This window comes from Mandrillus leucophaeus, unplaced genomic scaffold, assembly GCF_000951045.1.
Source record: "Mandrillus leucophaeus isolate KB7577 unplaced genomic scaffold, Mleu.le_1.0 Scaffold1206, whole genome shotgun sequence".
Lineage (NCBI taxonomy): Eukaryota > Metazoa > Chordata > Mammalia > Primates > Cercopithecidae > Mandrillus > Mandrillus leucophaeus.
In genome coordinates, this window is record NW_012100388.1 from 293622 (window position 1) to 313694 (window position 20073).

At 40.7% G+C, this 20073-nt stretch overlaps 1 pseudogene across 1 annotated transcript in view; it reads left to right on the forward strand.

The window, feature by feature from the left end:
• The first annotated feature begins 2097 nt into the window (after positions 1-2097).
• Positions 2098-20073, forward strand: part of LOC105532393 — a 140749-nt pseudogene continuing 122773 nt past the window's right edge. The window contains exons 1-13 of the transcript XR_001004966.1: positions 2098-2269; positions 2533-2666; positions 7511-7668; positions 8571-8759; positions 10301-10380; positions 11992-12180; positions 13070-13212; positions 13941-14072; positions 14407-14592; positions 15303-15441; positions 17449-18202; positions 18388-18484; positions 19431-19588. The product of XR_001004966.1 is annotated as a ribosome biogenesis protein BMS1 homolog (transcript). The remainder of the gene's footprint in view (positions 2270-2532; positions 2667-7510; positions 7669-8570; positions 8760-10300; positions 10381-11991; positions 12181-13069; positions 13213-13940; positions 14073-14406; positions 14593-15302; positions 15442-17448; positions 18203-18387; positions 18485-19430; positions 19589-20073) is intronic.

Here is a 20073-nt window from a genome sequence, read left to right on the forward strand (position 1 = left end):
TGGCCAACAAATATATGAAAAATGCTTGAGATCACCAATGATCAGGGAAATGCAAATCAAAACCACCTTACTCCTGCAAGAGTGGCACTAACCAAAAAAATAAAAAATAAAAAAATAGATGCTGGTGTGGATGTGGTGAAAAGGAAACATTTTTATACTGCTGGGGAAATATAAATTAGTACAACCACTGTGGAAAACAGTGTGGAGATTCCTTAAAGAACTACAAGTACATCTAGCATTTGATCCAGCAATCCCACTACTGGGTATCTATCCAAAGCAAAAGAAGTCATTGTATGAAAAACACACTTGCATATTCACGTTGATAGCAACACAATTCGTAACTGCAAAAATATAGAATCTGCCCAAATGCCCATCAATCAGCAAGTGAATAAAAAGATGTGTTACATATATACCATGGGATACTACTCAGACATAAAAAGCTAATGAAATAATGGCATTCCCAGCCACCTGGGTGTGATTGGAGACCATTATTCTAAGTGAAGTAACTCAGGAATGAAAAACCAAACATTGTATGTTCTCACCCATAGGTGGGAGCTAAGCTATGAGGACACAAAGGCATAAGAATGACACAATGGGCTTTGGGTACTTGGGGGAAAGTGTGAGAGGGGTTGAGGGATAAAAGACTACACACTGGGTACAATGGACACTGCATGGGTGAGGCAGGTGCATCAAAATCTGAGAAATCACCACTAAGAATCTATCTGTGTAACAAAACACCACCTGTTCCCCCAAAACCTATGGAAATAAAAAATTAAAATAAAAAATACCATTCTTAGGAAATCTCCTTTATATCTATTAAAATATTAAGTAGAAATAGATATCAGCATGTGGAAACAATTTTTATTTGTGATCATCTAACTTCAGAGTTTAAATTAAAACAACAACAACAACAAAATGATATCAATCTTTTTGGAAGTATTTCCTCTGAAGTTAAAACAGATGCATTTCTAACCTGGAAATAGGAGCTAAAGGCGCATAATGGTTAAGGATTAAATAATAAAGAAATGTAATCTTTAAAATAGGTTATCAATCAGGAAATAACCAAGTAGTTGATAACATAAGTCCACCAGAAAAAAATGCTTAATTTGTTTATGTTATTTTCATTAACAATAGGAAGTAGGTAAGCAAATAACTTAGATCCTATCTTCTTGATTTTTTGGAAGAAATCACACAAATGTGGTTTGATATCTTCCTCCCCGATACACTCACCCCTTCCATAGTATATATGGCCCAATATACAATCTTCCATCATTTAATTATTAAGTGCATTTTGGTAAATAGTAATTAATTCTGCTGAATCCTTTTTATGGCTAGAGATGAAGTGAAATGAAAAGAGTGTAAATGAATATATTTTGATAAATTCAAGCACATGGGTTTTATCAGGAGGAAGAATAAAAATTCAGTAAGTGATTTTATAACTAAAATAGATTGTTATCAACACATGGGATACTGAGGGAGAAGATAGTTATGCATACCAAACAAAATGTGACCTTGAGAAAACAGAGGTTTCCACCTTGCTGGAGACATGCAGAGAGGTTAAGTGAGCTCCACTAGAGACTCTCCACTGGAAACTCTGCTGACCGCACACCACTGGACTGGGGATATATGGTTCTCTAAAGCCTTCTGTTCCAAGGCCATGCAATGCACTTTTTAAAAGATCATGGTATCTTCATTCTGCACATAGTCTCCCTTAGGTCCTGGTGGATGTGCTTGTTCCACACAGTGGAGATGAGCAGGTTCAGGAGCGGAGTCACCACCATGTTCACAAGAGCAGCCACTCTGTTGGAGTCTAACCTGTCCATTTGCTTTGGCTTCATATATATGAAGACATAGCTGCCATACACTAGAGAGAGGACAATGAAGTGAGAGGAGCAGGTGGAGAAGCTTTCTGCCACTCCTTGGCTGATGGGAACCATACAATTATATCTAATATGTTACCATATGCAGTGGTGGTTATAATGAGGGAGTAAAAAGAATGAACAAAATGAAGCCAAAGGCCAACATCTCAATAGATCTGGTGTCAGAACAGGAGAGTTGGATCAGAGGGCCGAGGTCACAGAAGAAGTGAGGGATGACATGGGGTCCACAGAAAGACAACTGGGAAACCTTCACCACAAGACCAGTGATGAGAGTGAAATCCATGACAAAGCAGTCAGTGAGCAGGAGGAAGCAAGTCCTCAGGCTCATGATGGTGGGGTCATGCAGAGGCTTGCAAATGGTCAGGCACTGATCCAGAGACATCACAGCTGTGAGGAGGAAGCCTGTTGCTCCCAGAAACACAAAAACCAAGGCTTGTATGGAACAGACAGCAAAGGAAATTGTTTGCCTGACTAAAAGAAAGATGACCAGCAACTTTGGAATAACAGCACTTCTGAAGCAACACTCAAAGAAGAAGAAAATGCTGAAGGACCAGAGGACCTTCCCCTGGTGCTGGACAGCAGGGGACCCAACCTTGGTGAATTCCTGGACAGTTGTCCCATTTCTCACTTGCATGGGCATCTCTTTCCACAGCAGCAACACCCACTGGTCTTAACCTACAAGAAAGAGATATAGGGAACATGGAGTTTTTAGGGGAGCACAAGATCAAGTCATTTAACTGCCTGAGGAGAAGACTGGAGAGAATAGCAGAGTGGACCAGCAAGTTGGTGCACACATCAGAAAGACCTGAGTTCAACACTAGTTCTACCTCCTGAGAGCTGGGTAATCTTTGGAAAGTTAGCCTGTGTCAACTTCACCCTCTGTAAAATGAAGACAATGATAGGACCTAAATGCTAATATTGTGAGTATTAAAGCATGTAACTATTTGAAAAGTGATATCAACGTTATCTACGTGATCCTCAAAGTCTACTGTAATATTATGATCATTGTCATATTGCTAAGTATAGTGTATTCAGTAGACAGGGTTATCAACATCTGCATAGTTATAAAACATTTTATTGTGTTTACATACAGTTTGTAAATAAAACATAACAGCAATTTTATTAATATTCTCTTGAACAATACTTTTTAAATTGTACAATAATTCTTTGGTCCAAATCCTTATCAACATGACTTCTTGAAGAGTTTACTAATGTTTAGTACAAAGCTGGTGACTTAAATTCAGTATTTCTATCACTCTCCACCATAATCATGAATGTCAGGTTGCACCTACCCCTTCTTCCACAGAAGTAGAAACTGAGGCTTAGAGAGTATCAAAAAAGTTAAGTTACACAGCCAGGAAATACAGAGCTTGGATTTGGCCAAGCCTGCTCACATCCAAAGCTCCTGCTATTTCCAAACGCTATGGCAATTTTTTTTTTTTTTTCCAACAGTGCCCAGGCTGGAGTTCAGTGGCACAATCATGGCTCAATGCAGCCTCAACCTCCTGGGTTCAAGCAGTCCTCCTCCCTCAGCCCCCTGTGTAGCTGCGACTACAGGCACACATCACCATGGCTGGTCAAAATATTTTTATTAGGAACAAATCTATTGTTGACATTCTCTCAAACTTAAATGACAGTTAAACTTAATTTATTTTACTTTTACCCATCCCTCAGATAATTTTTTTTTTTTTTTTTTTTTTTTTTTTGAGACGGAGTCTCGCTCTATTGCCCAGGCTGGAGTGCAGTGGTGCGATCTTGCCTCACTGCAAGTTCTGCCTCCCGGGTTTACGCCATTCTCCTGCCTCAGCCTCCCGAGTAGCTGGGATGACAGGTGCAAGCCACTGTGCCTAGTTTAGATAATATTATGGATGACTTACTGACCTACGAATAACACAGATTTTAGAGATTATCTATTTTAGCACAACCACGTTACAGAAGCAATCTGAGATCATCTGAGACATGGTAGGGGTTCAAGGGAGGTGGGTAGCTCCCTGACATGGTATGAACTGTAAATCTAGGATTAACTGTGTGGTGTTCTGAGGCTGCATGCTGGCATATCAGGGATGGGGAGTTCACAGGATTAGCCCAGTTAGGAAGGACATTCCAGGGAGCTGGCACCACCCCTCTTATACATCAAAGTTCAATGAACCTTCTTCCCTCTTTAGTCCCCTTAATAGAGTGTTCCTTTCATGATGGCTATTGGGAGCAAGCCCCCAAAATCTGGCCATTAACTGGCCCCAAACTGGCCATAAACAAAATCTCTGCAGCACTGTGACATGTTCATAATGGCCCTAATGCCCAAGCTGGAAGGTTGTGGGTTTATGGGAATGAGGGCAAGGAACACCTGGCCCACCCAGGGTGGAAAACCACTTAAAGGCATTCTTAAGCCACAAACAACAGCATGAGCGATTTATGCCTTAAGGGTATGTTCCTGCTGCAGTTAACTAGCCCAACCTATTTCTTTAATGCCGCCCATCCCTTCATTTCCCATAAGGGATACTTTAATTTAATATCTATAGAAACAATACTAATGACTGGTTGGCTGTTAATAAATATGTGGGTAAATCTCTGTTCGGGGCTCTCAGCTCTGAAGGCTGTGAGACCCCTGATTTCCCACTTCACACCACTATATTTCTCTGTGTGTGTCTTTAATTCCTCTAGCACCACTGGGTTAGGGTTTACCCAACCGAGCTGGTCTCAGCAACTGCCTTGGGCTCTAGCACCTCAATACTAAGCTAGGGTCTATAGTCTGGAATGCAACTCTGCTAACCTACTTTGGATAAGCATTCTCTGAATGTGCTGCTCAGGCCACCAAAGCCCTCACCCCCAAGCCACAGGGCCCACAGAGCACCTTGAAGGAGCCTCAGCTTCTGCTCTAGGTGACATCAGGGCACGATGTTTTCCGCTAAGATCTTTCAAAGAAATTACACAGCTTACTTTCCTGAGGATTTTAAAATTCCAATTTGAATGTTGCTACTGACTTGAGGTAAAATGCAGAGTGAAATTTTTGGCATTTCATATGATTTTTATTATTTCTTAATTAAATGAGACACTGAGATGTACCACCAGAAATAGTCACAACCACTATGGATTCTAAGTAATGGGAGGATAGAAATTGAGGCTACAAAGATTGTCATTTGGTTAAAGGACATATAGTTGTAGCCATGAAGAATGGGGCTAAATGAATGGGAGAGCAGCAGAAGGATGGTCCAACTCAGATACTACATACTAGTTCCTAGAGCTGCTTTGAATCTAGAACCACTCTCCACCTTCAGTGTCCATAAGGACCAGACCTGTTTTGACCCTTGTTTTTGTTTTTACTCGTGTTTCAAGGTTATTATGAATGAGCTACCACCTGTGAAAATAAAACTCCCTCTTGGCCAAGGTTGACTGAACTTCTATTGGCTTCAAAATGAAGAGTCAAACTAAGACAAATGTGAGGAGAAAGCAGAGATGAGCCTTCCCAGCTTCTCTGTGTTTGGCTGGATGTGTCTTTTCTCATCAGTAGACATGTTGTACAGAGGTGAGGCACACTACAAGAAGCAGCCAGCCTCTGCCATCCAGCGCATGCTCACTCTGGCAGTGACGTTCTCAATCAGCCTAAGCAAAGGCTCCTCCACTGTAGCTGCACTGGTCCCTTTCCTTCTCTGTCTTGCAGGTGGCCTCAGTAAGGAAGGCAAGACAGAGAGATATCTCTACCAGAGGTTGAGTAGTCTAATCGTATAAACAGATTGAAAAACTCAAGAATTCAGATAGTCCAGTGTATCTCCTCTGGCTCCTGAAATCCCACAGAAGTTGACCTTCAGAAGACAAGACAATGTGGGAAAGTTTGAAACTTCCTGGAGACTTGTTACATGGCTTTGACCAAAAGGCTGATAGTGATATGGACAATAAAGTCCAGGCTGAGGTGGTCTCAGATGGAGATGAGGAAATTCTTGGAAACTGAAGCAAAAGTGACTCTTGTTATGCTTTAGCAAAGGGACCAATGGCAGTTTGCCCCTGCCCTAGAGATCTGTGAAACTTTGAACTTGAAAGAGATAATTTAGAGTATCTGGTAGAAGAAATTTCTAAACAGCAAAGCATTCAAGAGAAAGCAGAGCATAAAAGTTTGGCAAATGTGCAGCCTGATGATGCAATTGAAAAAAAAAAAAACATTTTCTGGGGAGAAATTCAGGCCTGCTGGAGAAACTTGCACAAGCAATGAGGTGCTGAATGTCAATCACCAAGACAATAGGGAAAATGTTTCCAGAGTACATCAGAGACTTTCATAGCAGACCCTCCCATCACAAGCATGGAGGCCTAGGAGGGAAAATGCTTTCCTGTGCCAGGTTCAGGCCCCCACTGCTATGTGCAGCTTATGGGCTCAATGCCCTGTATCCCAGCTGCTCCAGTTGTGGCTAAAGAGGGCCAAGGTATAGCTCAGGCCATGGCTTCAGAGGGTGCAAGCCCAAAGTCTTGGCAGCTTCCATGTGGTGTTGAGCCTGCGGGTGCACAGAAGCCAAGAATTGAGGTTTGGGAACCTCTGCCTAGATTTCAGAGGATGTATGGAAAGAGCTGGTTGTCTAGGCAGAAGTTTGCTGCAGGGGTGCGGCCCTCATGGAGAATCTCTGCTAGGGCAGTGTGGAAGGGAAATTTGGGGTGGAAGCCCCCACACAGAGTCCCCACTGGCATACTGCCTAGTGGAGCTATGAGAAGAGGGCCACCATCCTCCAGACCCCAGAATGATAGATCCACATACAGCTTGTAGCATGCACCTGGAAAAGCTGCAGATACTCAATGCCAGCCCATAAAAGCAGCCAGGACGGTTGATTTTATGCAGATTTTATGGAGCCTGATTTCCTTAAAAAGCTCACTAATTCAGTGATTACCAATTCATTGGCCACAGATTCCCAGGTACCTCAGAAATCACTGAAAGGGTCTCTGTAAGTCCATGGGGTCTCCAGGCGTCATCTAGAAACAGTCATATCTCACACATACAGATATTGCTATTTTTCAAATGTATGTAGATGAGCTGTAATTTAGGAGTTTTACAGAGTCAACAGGTACTAAAAGTAATACTTCAATCATATTGGAGGTTTATAAAAATGTTTATAATTTTTTATTAAAATGTAAATTAAGTTAGGAAACCACTTCATTAGTCCAGTTGTTATCTAGGTCTGAGTCATCCAGTATGGTAGCCACATGTGACTATTTAGAGTTAGAATGAAATTAATTAAAAATTCACTTTCTTCAGTTTCCCTAAGTACATTTTAAGTAACCACATGAGGCTAATGGCTAAATGACCAAAAAGTGCAGATATATAATATTTCCATCCTTGCAAAAATTCATGCTGTTGATGTTGACACTTAAGATGAATAAAAAGTAACTTAACCATGAAATGTAAATTTAGCAGAAGTAAGTCATCTAATTTATAGCATAACAGAGAGAAAAGAAATTGGGGATGATTAATCAGTTTCTACCCTTGTTCGGTGAACAAATACATCATCTCTTCATAAAGAAATAAATGAGATTTATTGTTTTTTTTTCTGGGTATTGCCTGGATTGTAAATGCTTCTCCCATCTCCTTATCCCAACCTTCTTCTTTGTAGGTTAGTTACTTGTTATTGGCAAATGGCAACTATGGAGACTAGAAGAAACACAGAAAGAAAAATAGTGGGTCCAAAGCTGAAAAGAAAAAGAAGTGGCATCTGCAGGATCTCCAGGTAGGGGATGAAGAAGATGCTGCGAAGAGAAATCCCAAAGCTGTTGCAGTTCAGTCCGCTGTGCAGATGGCTCAATCCTTTCACAGGTGTGTTTAGCTGCAGTCTGGTGCTTCTTCCATTCATTCTTTTTAAATAGTAGGAGCCTTTCACAGGTGACATTTGTATTCACAAGTCTAGTCCAGCTCCAAAGGACAAGGAGATGCATGGTATGTGACTTTTACTAAAATGTGAGAAGCCTTTCCCATAGAAGCTGCCTTGCCTCCAGCATCTGCACACTGGTTGGTGTTTCTTGCCCAGGATAAAAGAATTTACAGAATTTGTTTCTTCCTAAACTTTAAACTGTTTCTATGGTGATAAGTGTGCTTTCCCCCTTGGATATGTTTTATGTAGTTGTAATATAAAATACAAAAATTACAATATTTAATACTAACAGCTTTATTTAGTGAGTCTTGTGATATTCTTAGCAGTGTACTTTAAACGTTATTCAACTAAATCCTTCCAGCAGCCTCACCGGAGTAGGAATCATTCTTGTCCTCATTTTATGGATAAGAAAACTGGGGTCAAGAAAATACGTTACCTCCAATCATATAACCAGTATGTAGGAGAGCCAAATTTAACTCCAGAGCCTCTGCTCTTATCTGTTATGATGCACTGCTTTGGTATTTACTTTTTGATTTTTTAAAAATTATTAAAATCACTCATAAAACAGTCAGATTTAAGAAGTGTTTAATTTTCAACTCTCTATACCATTGAAGTCATCTTGTTACATCTTTATTAAACAGTAATTGTTTGGATAGGGGCCAGAAATTAACAAGTTAATAACTGACAAGTTAATTATATTTATATATCGTCTGTTGTACTCTCTACAAAATACACTAAAGTACTCATATCTATAAGTATACTAAAAAAAAGTCTACTTACAAGGTTGATACCTTTTACTCTATTTTGAAAGTGAGTTTACTTTTTTTTTTTTTTTTTAAATGAATAGGACTCAGGATTTGAAGACAAAACACATCATATTCCAGTGGTTGATTGAACTCCACTAGAGCCCCCATCAATAGTGGCAGTGGTGACGGGGCCTCCAAAGTTGGAAAGAGCACTTTGATATAATGCCTCATTCCGAACTTCACCTGGTAGAAGTTGACCGAGATCAGAGGCCTTGTGACGATCATGTCAGGTAAAAGATGCCAGACACAGAGTTGGCGTAGCTGTTGTCACCTGAGGGACATGCGTGTGTTTGTTGTTTACTTGAGTGGAGCATGTTAAATATTGTTATATTATGTTACCTCTCTTATACTTTTACTGTTGGCTATAGCTTCAGAAAAGGGTAAGTTCCTAGAGATAAGGATGTGATACATATCTTATCCTGACTGCTCTATGGCTTTACCAAGCATGTTCCTTGGAAGGGCCTAGCAGGCCTGGTCACTGTGAACACATCATTTAACAGAGAGCACGTACCTCCTATGTGCCAGGTGCACATGCTTGCCCTTATGAAGCCACATGCTGGTGGAAATGCGCTTTTTCTCTTTTTCCTGTAAGAATTGTCTGCTTTGGGAGATGGTGACCTTTCCAAGTTTGAAGGAAGATGAAATAAACTTCCAGTGGTAGAATGGCAATGCACACCCTGAAGTCTCTTGTTATTGCAGTAATATAGTTAGATTGAAGTTTTTCTTTATCTTTGGAGCATCCATATTTTCTTTTCCTTTTTTTTTGAGACAGTCTTACGCTGTGGCACAGACCGGAGTGCAGTGGTGTGATTACAGCTCACTGCAGCCTCAACCTCCCAGGCTCAGGCAATCCTTCTACCTTAGCCTCCTGAGTAGTGTATGCCACCATACCTGACTAATTTTTCTTCACCCCCCTCCTTTTTTTTTGAGACAGAATCTTGCTCTGTTGCCCAGGCTGGAGTGCAGTGGCACGATGTCAGCTCACTGCAACCTCTGTCTCCTGGCTTCAAGCAATTCTCCTGCCTCAGCCTCCTGAGTAGCTGGCATTACAGGCATGCACCACCACACCTGGCTAATGTTTGTACTTTTAGTAGAGATGAGGTTTCACCATGTTGGCTAGGCTGGTCCCGAACTCCTGACTTCAAGTGATCCACCTGCCTTGGCCTCCCAAACTGCTGGCATTACAGGCATGACCTGCTGCACTGCGCCCGTCCTCCTTTTTGTTTTTGTTTTTTTGGGGGAGATGGGGTTTCCCCATGTGGCCCAGGCTGGTTTCAAAACTCCTGGGCTCAAGGGATCTGCCTGCCTTGGCCTCCCACTGTGCCCAGCCCATATGTTCTTGACCATTTTCTTATAACCTTAATTTAGAAATGATTATCATTATGAATATTCTGTTACATTATGTTTGAGGATATTTGTAGCTATAGTGGGAATACGGGAAGTTTTGATAGAGGTGAAGACATTGGCCTGCAGCTGAACAGCAAGATCATGGTTATTATGGAGCCTGTCAAGTCAGAATTTTCCCTGTTTGAGTGCTTTTATTCATCTGGGTAGACTTTTGATATTATTTAAATTTAGAACACAGCAAGGAAAACAGGATGGAATTTATTTTATTTTACCAGTTTTTGCTTATAAAAATGAACTTCTGGTACACTCCTATAAACATATATGGTGTTTTACTGGATGCAATTACAAAAATGAAAATTAACATTGATGGTTACAGTTTTTTCAGGGTCTTTTTAAAGTAAAGTTTTCATCTTTTCACTTACAGGTAAAAAGTGCAGACTCACCATTATTGAATGTGGGTGTGACATTAACGTGATAGTTTATCTGGCTAAAGCAGCAGATCTGGTAAGTCAGCAGGGGCATCCTGGGGTGCTGATGGAGACTTACAGCACTGTGATAGGTTATTTACCCTGTGATGAAGGGAAGAGAGTTTTATGATTATTAAAGGAAACATGATCATCATCAGGGATACAGTAGATGTGATTGAATTGATGATAGTAATAGTAATAAATGTTATTATATTAATAATAAACATGGAATGTGTACAATGACGTGTATTCCAAAATCTTAGAGCACATCACAGGATGAAAAAAAACCTTTAATGAACACAGCTAATAAGAGCTCATTAATATGTGTACATAGATATGTAAAAATATATCATAGTAATTGTCATTTCTTCTTGGACCCTTCCTGTCACCGTGCTGACTGCTTTCTACAAACTTGGCTTACATAGACCCTTGATACACCCTTCAGGTGAGTAGGCATTATCTGTAGCTTACAAAAGATGAAATAGAGGCTCCCAGCAGCTAAGTAACTTGTGTGAAGATGGGACCTTTCTTCTCGATGGTTCCAGAACCTTCATCCTTAATGATAATGCTAGAGTACATGAATTGCCTGAAGAAGTGGTCAGAATTTATCAATAGAAAATCTAGACAGTACTCAGTGTACAGAAAATGTACACGCTCTTGCATTTATGGAAATGATAATGTCCACTATTTCTGATATTCTATTAACTACTTAGTTTAATCAAAGATGGGCATTTCTGCTTCCATATTTTGTTATTTTTAGTTTATCTATGGAAAGATAAGAACAAAAGTGTATTTAATATTAAAATTACAAGTTTCCAGGAATCAATTCTGAAATTATTTTGCATCTTTGAAGAGTCTTAAATTTTAAAAATTGGTCTTATCTGTTTATATTTTCCTATAGACTACCATTCATTATAATCTGACGGTTTTTTGACTTAATTTTAAACTGGTACCTATTTAAAAAATACTTCTGAGCAATTGAGTTATACAAGTTAACATGCAAGATAGAGGTTTCCACTGTATGCTTCTCAAAAAAAAAAAGACTGGTTTTTTTTTTATGAGGATATTGAAACAAGAAGTTGGTTTTCTGTACATATTTAATATATTTCATTGATTATCACTTGCTTCCCATTCTTTGGGTGTCAGAGACCTGTTATTTGGCTTAAAAGTACATTACAGAAAACTTCATTTCTTTAAATTAGGATTTCTTAGGTAAGGACCAGGTTAGACCCAGCCTTTTCTGAGTTACTTCTCATGCATCAAAATTCTTAAAATGGAAGTTTATATCCTAGTGGACATTGTCTTATGGTTAGCTTTTAGAGCAAGTAAGAGGGTGGTGGTTTCTCTGTCTGGGTGATGCCTGTGTAGTCATTTGACTTAGTCTGGAGTGCGACTTTTCTGTCAAGGACCAGATAGTAAATATCTTCGGCTTTGTGGATCACATCTCTTGCAGCTACTTAGCTCTGCAGTTCTAGTGCACAGGCAGCCACAGACAATATGTAAATGAATTAATGTGGCTGTGTTCCAATAAAACTTTAGTTACAAACACAGGTGATGGACTGGATTTGGCCCGTGGCCAGTTGCCAACCCCTAGTGTAGGTGGTCTGTTTTGGTAGTTTCTTTGAGAAATGATGTGTTCTGTTTGTAGGTACTGATGCTTACAGATGGCAGCTTTGGGTTTGAAATGGAAACGTTTGAGTTTCTAAACATCTGTCAAGTACATGGCTTTCCTAAAATTATGGGAGTCCTCACCCACCTTGACTCCTTCAAGCATAATAAACAACTGAACAAGACGAAGAAGCAATTAAAACACAGGTTCTGGATAGAAGTTTACCCTGTAGGAAGAGAAATAATTGTTGGATACTAAAGTATAATCCTACTAAAACAGACTGAAGAGGCCCAATGCAGTGGTGCATGCCTGTAATCCCAGCACTGTGGTAAGCAGAGGCAGGTGGATCACTTGAGGCCAGGAGTTTTGAGCTCAGGGCAAAATGACCAAACCCTGTCTCTACTGAAAATGCAAAAATTAGTCAGGTGTGGTGGCATGCACCTGTAATCCCAGCTACTCAGGAGGCTGAGGCATGGAATTGCTTGAACCTGGGAGGGAGAACGTGCAGTGAGCTGAGATCGTGCCACTACACTCCAGCATGGGTGACAGCGTGAGACTCCATCTCACAAAAAAAAAAAAAAAAAAAAAAGGCCTAAAGAGGCATTGCTAAGTCTCTCTAGGATTCGGATTCGGCTCCTGAATTCCCTTTGTGTATGTGTTCACAGTCTCTGGAAGGTTTCCCTCAAGAGGGTGCTTATTCTGGGTCTCTTGGTGTATCTCACTGCTGCACCAGGCAGTGTCTGGCTGTTTTGGGGTCGGGACTTAATAGAGTACATCAGAAGTTTCTGCCAGTTACAGGACCGGGCACTGCCCCTTCCTTTCCATGCTGCTTTGGTCCATCAGCCACAGAAACATTTCTGTGCTCAGATGCCTCACCTCGCTCTTCTCACCATACTTAGACAGATGAACCTGCTCAGCTGCAGAGCAGTCTGCCTCTGTGGGGTTCTAATAAGACCTGAAAGAAGCCAGCAAGGCTCTGGAAGCCTCAGGACAGTGGCTTTGCTGCAAATCTCCCTTCTTAGGATTGCTTCTTGTAAACAAGAAGAGCTTTTATTTTGTTGCAGTATTGATGAGAATTTAATTGGAATTTAATTTTTAATTTTCCTTTAATGTTTAGGGTGCCAAGCTGTTCTACCTTTCTGGAATGGTGCATGGAGAATATCAAAACCAAGAAATCCACAATCTGGGCCATTTTATTACAGTTGTGAAGTTTAGGCCTCTCACATGGCAAACTTCTCACCCTTATATCCTGGCAGACAGGTAAAAAGCGATTGTAAACTTTTTCTTCCTGGGCCATATACTTCAAAGCTAAACAGACTGGAAAAAGAAGAGTGGTAGGATTCATTTTGTGCCTATTTGAATAGTGGGGGTAGAAGTGTAGTTGATGGAAAATGTCTACTTATGTCATTGCTCAAAGATGCTGTGCCTTTGGGAGTAAATTAATTATAAGATGTTTAGGAGAATGGGAGGACTTGGAAGCATTTAAGGCTACAGGATGTGGCCCCATCCTACGTTCATCCTCAGTTTTCAGTGATGCTGCCTTCGTGCCCGGGTGCTTGAGTCCTCGTGTGTGCTTTCAGTTTCCTTCCTTTGTGCTCTTCTTTGTGCTGTGGTTTTCTCAGCCTGGGATATCCTTTCTCCACCTGCCAGAATCCAAACCACAGCAAAAATCCCAGAGCACAGGCTCACCCTCTTCCAGAAAGGGATTTTCTGAATATGTTCTTCACTCTTCCCTGACCCCAGGTGGACATCGCCTCCCTGTCTGGTGTCTTCCGGAATGAAAATGTCACTTTCAGCCTAGAGACACAGTTGTGTTCCTGCCCCTTTTCCTCTGCTGAATGGTGAACGGTGCTTCCTTATTTCTTCATTTTCTAGTTTTCTAAATGACGTGCTTAGTGGACAAGAGTGTGATGAGTCATTGACACATGAAAGGAGGTATAGGAACTTTGGCATTCATTTCTACTGTATGATTGAGTTTATTTTTCTAGGATGGAAGATTTGACAAACCCAGAGGATATCCGAACAAACATCAAATGTGACCGGCAGGTGTCACTTTATGGTTATTTAAGAGGAGCACACTTGAAAAATAAAAGCCAAATTCACATGCCAGGTATTCTCTTGTTGTAGAACATACTAGAATTACACATAGGATTCTTGGGATGGCGTTATTTCTCAGAAAAACTGAAAAGTGACCAAACAAGGGAAGATGGCCTTGCTGGAGGTTTTAAAAGTAACCCAGCTGTGTGTAGGGCTGCAAAGGTGTTACCAAATCCCCTCTTCTCTGACCTCTTGTCTTGTAGCTAGAGGGCCACTGGTCCAGGGTGGCACAATGCCCTTCTTTAGTGTCATGGGTTAAGCCCTTGGACTATGGCTCGTTTTTAACCCCCCAGTCAACAGTGGATACTTCTGACTTCTTGTCAGCTGAAGCTGGCTTTTTGGATCCTGTCTTCCAAGGGTAGGAGATTTTGCCATGAGTGACATCGGTTTCCTCTCAGACCCTTGTGCTCTTCCTGAACAACAAAAGAAGCGCTGTTTAAATGAGAAGGAGAAGCTGGTTTATGTGCCTCTTTCTGGGGTTGGGCGTATGCTGTATGACAAAGATGCTGTCTATGTTGCCTTGGTGGCAGCCACGGTTTTCAGGCTTCAGTGAGACGGGAGTCATTGTTCTGAACTCTCATTACTCTTTCTGAATCTGTTTTTTAATCACAAAAAGTAAGGTACTCAGCTTTTACTTATTGAAGATTTTTCTCTTGTACTTATAATAAAGGCCCAAATGCATATTGTAAATATATAGGATAAAAATAATACCTTTTTTTTTTTCATTTTACCAAACAGAAGAGTCCTGTCCTCCAGGCCTCCTTGATCCATGGCCCCAGCGCGGACCCTGCTGCCATGTGGCGCCTGCACAGCCCATCCCCGTTTCTACAAAATCAGTGTGCTTTCCAGTTCTCATTGGTCCTTTTCTCATTCACAATGGTCTCCTCATTCTGTATTTTAAAGTGGATTTTAAATGTTGATTTCTTAGTTCTGTAGTTGAATTTTATTGAGTTAAAATCAGGGTTATTTAAAGATGTTAGAAAAGCTAGCATTGTTGTAGCACTGGAACTGAGATTTTTCTAGCTAGGTGTTTAGGTTATCAGGTTACATACTCCCTGAAGTTTGGAAAAGTTTAATGGAGATGGGGATCCATTTCAAGCTTTGCTCTAAGGATTTTCTTCTCTGCTTTTTGAGGCATTAAGAAAGGTTCTCAGGAAATGTGTCTAAGATAATTTTGAGAAACTGAGTGAAACCAGTGTCTCTCCAGGATCTTTGTGCTTTCCTCACGTGCCTTTTCTTGGTGGCCTTGACAGGACGAGGTGGGGCCCATCCATGAGCTGGTCCAGAGTCTCATCTCCACCATCTCCACCACTGATGCCAAGATGGCTTCAAGTCGGGTGACGCTGTTTGCTGGTTCCAAGCCACTTGGGTCAGAGGATATAGATAATCAAGGAGAAGTCTGCTTTTTTTCTATTTTTAATAAAAAGATACATTTTAGAAGATGTGTAATTCTGCTATCATAACACATTTTGGTGGAATTCATTCTAGGTTGTTTTGGTTTTGTGGGTGTGTGTGTATGTGTCTCTGAGGGCTTTTCACTTACCTGACATTACGAGGGAGTATTTTCTTGAAATAAAATACAGGATGCATTTTTCAACAGACCCCAAATATTCTTCAAATACCACACCATCTTCTATAGGTTACTTTTTGGTTTTTTTTTTAAGAGACCTAAGGGCACTCCGCTTTCTTTTGGTGGCCAAAACACTAGAACAGTCAGGGAGTTTGTGGCTGTCCAGAAGCCACATGCCTTGTCTCTGAAAGTTTTATTTAGATTATGTTGTATTATCTCCCATGGGTAGGTTTCCATGGATGTGTGGCTTATGTGAATTATTTCTCAGTCTGGGTTGGGAATTTATATACCTTTATACATAGTGGATGTTTGCAAAACATTGGTTTTGTTGGATTGATTGATGATTCCCAGTAAAATTTATCTGAAATTTTTGAGATTACCTAGTATGTAATTTGTTACAGTGTGCATAAACTACCTAGCACGATGCCTGACAGATACGAAGTGTTCGCCGAAAGATCACTCTTTTATGAGTGTTGTTATCTACTTTCATTTTTCCATATCCTTTTAGTCATCCTTGTCTACAAGAATACTCTCTTCTAATACAGTTATAGTTAAAATACATAATTTTATTTCTATATTCTGAGCACTTCCTTTTTCTATACAGTCTTCACGTAGTCATCATTTTGTTATTATTGGGATATTCTTTTTTTTTTTTTGAGACAAAGTCTCACTTTGTCTCCCAGGCTGGAGTGCAGTGGCGTGATCATGACTCACTGCAGCCTTGAACTCCCAGGCTCAAGTGATCCTCCCACTCCAGCTCCACAAGTAGCTGGGACTATAGGAGTGTGCCACCACACCTGGCTAATTTTTTAGTTTTTTTCTAGAGACGAGGTCTCACTATGTTGCCCAGGCTGGTCTTGAACTCCTGGGCTCAAGCAATCCTCCCGCCTTGGCCTCCCAAAGTCCTGGGATTACAGATGTGAGCCACTATGCCTGGCCTATTATATCTGTATCCTGCCACTATACCTGGCCTATTATTGCTGTATTCTAACTTATCCATCTCTTATGGTATGATTTTTAGTTTTTTTCTAATTTGTGTTTTCATAATTTTACATATCTTGCTATGTTAATTAGCTTTATACAGTTTTCTTTCATCCTGTGATTTTAGCCTCCTGATGATTCTTGTCTGTCAGTTATGGCACTGGTGACTTAAAATGGATGTTCTTCCTCTGTCATTCCTCCTACATTTGTTAGCTGGCATTTTTAACAAAGAGCTTTCACTTCTCCCCTTTATTTTGGTATCACTGCTGACTAATATACTTGCATTTTGTTCCATGGGTTATCTTCCATCACTATCATTATTCTTCCTGATGCCTATGCTGTCCCAAATTTGGCCACGGGAGCCTTCAGCCTGTCTCCTGTGTCCTTTCAACTGTCTCTGTTAGTCTTTGAGCATTTCTTACTTTCTGACAAAACAAGAGGATCCAGGCTCATTTTGCCCTTTTCCTGCCTTGGGCCTGGACTCGGCCATTTCTCTTAAGGATCATGTGTTTTTAGCTTAGAAATAAATCAGCTTTCCAAAAGATCTACAAAACACTAACTTCCTTTTTAAGCAATTTTTTTCTAAAATTAGATTTTTTTTTTTTAAAAAAGGCTTATTTCTTTATTCTCCCTATAAGTTCTTTTGAAGTATGGTGTTAGGGAGCCATGCCTGAGTTTGTTTATTAAATGTTCCAATTTTTATCAGATCTTTTTTTCCCTATGCTATGTCGTCTTAAACAATTCCTTGACATTTTCTATTTCTTTATATTTTCGTTGACTATATTGCCATTTCTAGATTAACTGATTAATGTACAAGTTAAATTATTTTGCATTTCCTTGGCAACATAGGCTGTTGATGTCAAAGGAGGAAAAACAAACGGACTTAAAAACTGGGCGAATGCGTCAGAAAGCCATTTTTGGAGACGAAGATGAATCTGGAGATAGTGATGATGAAGAAGATGATGAAATATCTGAAGATGATGGGTTGGAAAATGGCTCTAGTGATGAGGAAGCAGAAGAGGAGCAAAATGCTGAGATGACTGATCAGTATATGACTGGTAAGAGCATCAAACGATGGAAACTTGAAGAGTTGGAAGAAGACAGTGAAATGGATTTGCCAGCATTTGCTGACAGTGATGATGACCTTGAGAGGAGCTCAGCGGAAGAAGGGGAAGTGGAGGAAGCTGATGAAAGCAGTGAAGAAGAGGACTGCACTGCAGGAGAGGGGGGCATTTCAGGATCAAAGGCTGTTGGAGAAGGTAGTAAAGCAGGGCTGTCGCCAGCTAATCGCCAGAGTGACCGTGTGAATCTGAAGTGTTTGCCGATGAAGAAAGCAGCCCTCATGACTTCCGATTCTGGGCATTACACAGCTGAAGAGGCATTTGCATTGGAAGATAAATCTAAAGAAAGCTCCTCACTCAGTGCAGAGGAAGAGGACTCAGAAAATGACGAGGCTATTAGAAAAAAGTTTTCAAAGCCTTCTCAAGTGAGCAGTGGTCAGAAACTGGGGTCAAGGAACTTAATTGATGAGACCAGTGATATAGAAGATTTACTCAAAGAGGAAGAAGATTACAAGGAAGAAAATAATGATTCCAAAGAAACCTCAGATAAGCTTAAATTTAGTTGGTTGCTGCTACGAACTTGGCTCTCGAAGTGGTACCCAGTGAAATGTCTACATTTGGGGGTCTGTTGATTTTGAGATTAACTGTTGAAATGCTGCATTGTGGATGGATCTCAAGGGAGGGGAGACACGTGAACAAGCCTAACTGGAGGTTGGCTTTGGTCATTTCAGGTGCCCTCAAGTGGAAGGAAGACCTTTCCAGAAGGGCTTTCTGAGGCAGCAGCAAGCAGCTCCAAACCTCTGAAAGCTTATTTACGGGACCGGTAAAGAATTCTGGTTCAGAGCTGGAAACGTTTTAGTTTCTCTGTTTGTTTTCTGAAAAGGAGATGAGGGAATTGGTTGATTGGGCTGGTATTGTTGACATCCATAATTGCTGGCCATCACATTTCATATTTGGCAGATTAATCATCAACTTATGAGGACCACACTTTGGTCTTATGAAGTAGACTTATGGGTTTGTTGTAAAACTTGATGCAAATACTGTCCATTGCATCATGTTATGTCCCCTATTTAAAAGTCCTTCATGAGAAACTTTTTGAGAATTTGGTGCTAGAAAAATACTTCTGACCATAAAAATATTTGTTTTTTCCTTTCTGAGAATGAGAACCCTGTATAACACAGTTTTTTCTCCCTTTTGCCCTTCTCTTCTGATTTCATGCTTTATTAAACTTACCTATATGTTCTTTCTGGTAGAATTAATGCAAAAGTAAATAGATAGTGGTGAACTTTACATTGTGCTCCCTGGTTACTGCACGATGAGATCAAGGCCACATGGTGAGACATTTGGGCTCAGCACACTGAATTGGGAGGGTTGCTGTGAACTGATTTTCATTCAGGTTTTGTCTAAGTACGCTTAGTGATGAGAGGCTCAACACTCTTTAGAGCTCTTCTTTAATCATCTAAAGCTTTGCTTTTAAATGTCCCTTCCCTCCCTTGAGCCCTAATAGTCTCGTTCCTCGGCCTCTTAGCTGCTGCCGTGCAGGAGCGCAGGAGCCCCACACATGTAGAGCAATAGCTTCCTGGCTCTCTTAACCTGTGACTGCCCTGCCCTCTTAGTGCCTAAAACATATGTGGCCATTGCTATACCCACCACAGACAGGGGCCCTCAGTTCCTGAGTTCGAAGACTCATGGCCTAACTTGTCGAAAACAATGAGTCCTCCAGGGCTGTAGTTTTTGTTCTCACTTTTCTGCCATGGCGTCCTCTTTAGTGGCAGAAGATAACGAAGAAGAAGATCATGATACCCAAGAAGAGCTTGCAGGGTTGTTTCACGTCAACCAGCCTGACAGAGACTGGAAGCACAAGGCTGACTCTTTGGACCACTCCAGATTTCTTGTGGAGGCCCCCCATGACTGGGATTTAGAGGAAGTAAGGCTGGGTAGTACATTTGATTTATTAGAGGATTGTTCTAGAATAAGATTATCTGATGTCAATATTGCTTACCTGTTGTTGGCTTCTTATTTTTACAGGATTACAGGTCATTCTCCCAGATATTACAGTGGGCACTTCATGCATCCTAAGCAGTAACATGTTCTGAGTTTAGTTAGACCATGTACATGGCCCACGGAGGACAGGTTCAGCTTCCAGTGTGGACAGTAGTGTGCATTTTCATTTTGAAGTGGCGCACGTAAGTTTTTATACATCAGATGTATTTTGTGTCTTATCACTAGGATATACGTAGCACTCCTGAGTTAACATTTAAGTTCCTGCTGTTTGTAAGCATAGAGAAATCTGTGATACCTGTAAATGTTCTTCCTGCAGCTCACCACTTTGTAATCACACTGGAATTCATTCAGTACTCAAACTCACTACAGCTTACCCTCCTCTTAGACGTCTTCTCTTTCTCTCTCTCT